The 4,783-nt window shown below is 30.5% G+C and overlaps 1 long non-coding RNA gene across 1 annotated transcript; it reads right to left on the bottom strand.

The window, feature by feature from the left end:
- Positions 1 to 1,213: 1,213 nt before the first annotated feature.
- LOC111881469 (uncharacterized) lies at positions 1,214 to 3,300 on the bottom strand. The gene is made up of 2 exons (XR_002846832.2): positions 1,716 to 3,300; positions 1,214 to 1,492 (listed from the first exon to the last, which is right to left on the bottom strand). It is a non-coding gene; the product is annotated as an uncharacterized LOC111881469 (long non-coding RNA).
- Positions 3,301 to 4,783: the final 1,483 nt, after the last annotated feature.

Below are 4,783 nucleotides of genomic sequence, written 5' to 3' on the forward strand. Positions count from 1 at the left end.
GTATGTATAAAAGGATGGCATTACTAGTAAGAAAAGGTTGTTATTTTGGTGCATTCCACTCCTTCTCTTGGATTCCATTTCCATGAATTTGGATCCCTTATCCCTCTTTTTTTTCTTGCAATTTGGTTCTAGATTTTAATGTTCATAAGTTGCTTCTCGTTAAGGCTTATTTGGTATAAATCTTAATGGATTAAGAACAAATAATTAAAAGTGAAGTATTAATCATCTATTACTGATTAATGATATCCAATGAAAGTGTCAGACCGTGCAAATGTTTTTATCATGTGATTATAATAAAGACCCATGGCCACGATACAATGACTAGTACAATGAGTCACTCTACCTAAAAAACCAAATAATGTAAAAATTAATGCCTTGCAACAATGTAAAACTATAATCTTTGTAAACATTATCATTTTTTTCATATTGCATATGTATCTCCTTTAATGCAAAATAAGATATATGACACAAAAGCTTTCTAAAAATGGGCACATTATTAGATTTTGTGAGTTGCAAGTTTCACTTTAATCGTGTTGAATTCATGTCTGATTGCAATAAAAATATTTTTTTGACTACTTTGAAAGACACCCATGGATATTTGTATAGACAATATGTGTTTGGTGTTAACATCTTCACACCTTGAAAATAATCGATATAATGATGGATGCACAAAGATATCGGTAGAAGGTTTATGGTTGTAAGTCAACTTGTTTTCCTTATGTAACCCTAGATCCATCATTTCTCTTCATACGTACAATTTGGAAGGGGAATTTGATCAAACGAGATCCGTTGTTCTTCCTTTTATCTCAAATACACAATCTATTTACGTATAAATCAACATGATCACATTGCAACGTGACATATTTGTATTTTCTTGAATCCCAAATAAATACTCAATATCCTTTAGTGACTCTTTAGTAATTGATCATATGATTTAGATTTGGAGTTAACTAAATCGAATTCTTCGTTTTATATCATAGAACTTGATAAATCTATTCCTCCTGTTGAATCAATTTTAAAACAATCATACTTCACATTCAAGAACCAAACACATGGTTTTAACATAATAATAATTAATATATTAACACATTGTTTTAAAAGAATGAAAACCAACCATAATATTTCGAGTTTTTTTTTTGTCCCTCACCAACCCTATTAAGGTTATAATGTTTATATCTTTGCATATGGCCAAACTAGATCCGAAAAACACATATAATGGTAACATACTTTCTCATTTCTATAAATTATACAGTATGTATCTCAAAGAATATTAAGTATTTAACATATAATACATTTGTTTAGTTAGTCGTCTAGGACCAAAGGATCTTATTGTAACGTCCAGGTTTGTCTACCAGGGTACACCCTAAAATTTCATTTCTCTTCTAAAATTTACAAATAGTTTTTTGTGTACACTAGCACGGTGGTATAGAAGAAGTTATCATAAGGATCATATTGGCCTCAAGTACATGATGTAGTCCGGCGTCAAAATAAACTACATGTAAAATAGATCATCACAAAAATGTAAGCCTCATGACTTAGTGAATAACAATTATAATAACGTAATCTCATAGATCATATAAATCACATAATTAAACCGAACCATACCAAAATTTTTAGTTTTTTGAAAATTTAAAACCACACCATTGGTCTTATGTTCGTTTTTGGTTTTTCGGTTATTTTGCAGTTTTTCTGTTATCTGTTTGGTTTTTGCTTACCCTTACGTCTTATGGTAACACATCAATGAATCTCGTAGTCGACCTCGTGTCTCTTGTACAACATTATATTTCATCCGCTATAATCTTCCAAGAACGACTTACGAGTGCCAAAGTCCCCTATATGACACAAAAACACACATATTTATACTCTATAGTGCCCCACGTGGTGGCCATAAGCATGCCACATCGTGGTGATCAAGTAAAATCCTGTTTCACCACATGTCGCACTCTCCCACCACGTGTCTCGGTGACTCGCCTCATACCACATTGTGGTGAATCTACTACCACGTTGTGGTGATGAGATAGACTCCGTCTAGCCACGTGTCGCTCTCCGGTTGACATGTGTATTGATGATTCACTCATTGCCATGTCGTGGCAAGCATACAACCACATTGTGGTGGTCAAGAGTGTGACCGTTCACTTGACTTCTGTTGACTTTCTCAAAATAGCAATGCACTTTCATCTAAATCTTCAATACGGTCATAAATTTCTCATACGAACTCCGTTTTCGATGATAATTATATCCACAAAATCATCTCAACAAGATCTAAAACACTCCTTAATTATCTTTTGCTAAACAACATTTCTCAATTTAAAGCACCTCAAAGTTTTATTTCATCTCTTATCTCATAAAATTTACGCCCCGTAAAATAATACATGTTACGAAAAACCAAGTGTTACACTTATAGAGACTAGTCAAGAAGTCAAACTAAAAATGTATTATTTTCCTCTAAGGATATACAAAACATATACTTTTCATTCAATAAATTTAACATGTAATCCATTTGCTTGTTATTTAACATATAATTCATTTTAGTGGTCTAGTTACGGAGAGTTTAAAAAAAAAAAAAAGATATCGTTTTTTTCCAATTGTTATATTAAATGTTTGCATCGAAACAAAAACATTTTTATTGTCTGCTTCCTTAATATGATATTATATTAGAAATTGGTAACAATTCACGTGATGGATTCAATGTTGTCTACATGGAATCAATGTATGATGTTATTAATCTAATGAAACTAGGGCACAAAATCATGTTGTTTTTGTAATTGCAACTGTTTTAAATGACCGTACTTTAAGCAATATACATAGAATTTGGAGTTACCGTTTGAGAGTCGGCTGAAAAAGAAGCGGCTGAAGAGCAACCTCAAAGGAGTGTATGTTTCGTCGTGCGTGGTTTGGACTCCCGAGCCTAATCATGAGTTTTTTAGAAACAAAAAACTGAAATTTCTCCCTATTAAATAAATAGGTTATAATCGTCACTATATAAATAACTAAACATCAAAATATGCCGCGGAAATATAAGCGTCCTAAGTATTATAGACAAACAAGTCAAATATTTTACGAAGGGTGACGATGTCGATTCTTTGTTTTGTTTGTTATGCCGTCCAAAACTAAGATTCTGCGCACAAAGAGATTGTTAGTGTCTTCTACACCTTTATCTAGAAAATGCTTTTATGTCTTCCTATGTAAACAAATTGACAAGTGTTATCATCTCATTGGCTGGCTGATTTGGATCCCCCAATCACTTTATCCATTTATAATTCATTACCAAAACTCTCCACGTCTTCTAGTTTTCCTTTTGGTTCTTAGTTCCTGACCTACTTTTTTTCTTTATCCATGTACACATGTTCGTTTTATAAATAATGTAATAAGAATTAATAAAATTATTATCAAAAAATACTAGTATTATAGTTTTTACTTAAGATTAAGTATGAAACATATAAAATCAAAACTAACTCTAGTTATACATATAAAAAAAGGAAAAAGGAATTAAATATAATTGAATTCCTTCCAACTTTTCATAAAATACTTCCGATAAACTTTATTTTACTCATTTGGTACAAAACAAGTTAATAAATCGTATTTTACTTATTGTTTTTTTCTATAAATAAAAGCCGGGTTAATCATTTCGCTTTCTTGTTATTTTTATATTAAAAAAAAAAAAATTGTATCTTAAATTGGTGGAAGGATAGAAATTTATTAAAATTATTGTGACATGACAGAAAACTGAAATGTGGCAGGAATGAACATGTGGACATTAACGTGTTTTACGTACTATCCAAATATTCCACGTCATGCCATGTGGGTATGAATAATTAAGTCCAGCTCATCGGTATTATCCGTTGGAACAGTTGGCTCGTAAAATGCTCCACCTCAGGTTTTGGTCTTTGTCCCTTGTGCTGCAGACAAAATCATGGATCTTTTAGGTGAATAAAATATTTGATTTAACATCAAACAATATTTGATACATAGAAAATATATACTTTAATATGTCGATGTGTTTTTTAAAATGTTCTCCTATAATGTTTTTCTAATAGAGATTTTGGAAAAAGCAAGTGATGTTACTCGTATAAAGGTACGAATTAATGTGAAGTGTTATTAACAAAACTATTGTAACAAAATTAGGGTATCGATTATCGAATTATATTTTTGTATGTATTTAGTTTTTTTCTTCTCCGACGATTTTTTTTGTTTTTTTTTTTCTTATCTCTGATTATTTACACTGGTGACTCTACACTTCAAAAATTCGATATGATCTTTGCATTTCAGGATTTTGATGAAGATGAGCTTGATTTTTAAGAATACTCAAATTTGATGTAGATGGATATGAAGCCACGTATTTTTTATAAGGTTTTTTACGACGAATCTACCGGGTTAATCATATCAAATAGGATAATTCTATCTACATAATTCAATTTCTAACTACACGATTGAATGAGTGATTCGATAAGTCGACTACGTAAATAATTGTTCTTATTAATTTTTAATGTTATATAATACTATTCAATTATTCTTATTAGGTTACAATTGATGGAAATTATGATAATTAATAAGTTATAACTTATAGAAACCATAAGGGGATTTTAAACACACCGGTAAAAAGTCAAAATCGTTACGATAGTAAATTCAATTAAAGTAATATTAAAAAATATAATGATTTATATCCAAATGACACGGGTGTCTGTTTTTCAAAACTATTTTCGTGTTCTTTTTTAAGTAACTTACAAAGTGGTCCTTGTGTTTTGATTTGATTTATAGTTGTTTTCCTAAATTTACAAATTAG

This window comes from Lactuca sativa, chromosome 5, assembly GCF_002870075.4.
Source record: "Lactuca sativa cultivar Salinas chromosome 5, Lsat_Salinas_v11, whole genome shotgun sequence".
Classification (NCBI taxonomy): domain Eukaryota; kingdom Viridiplantae; phylum Streptophyta; class Magnoliopsida; order Asterales; family Asteraceae; genus Lactuca; species Lactuca sativa.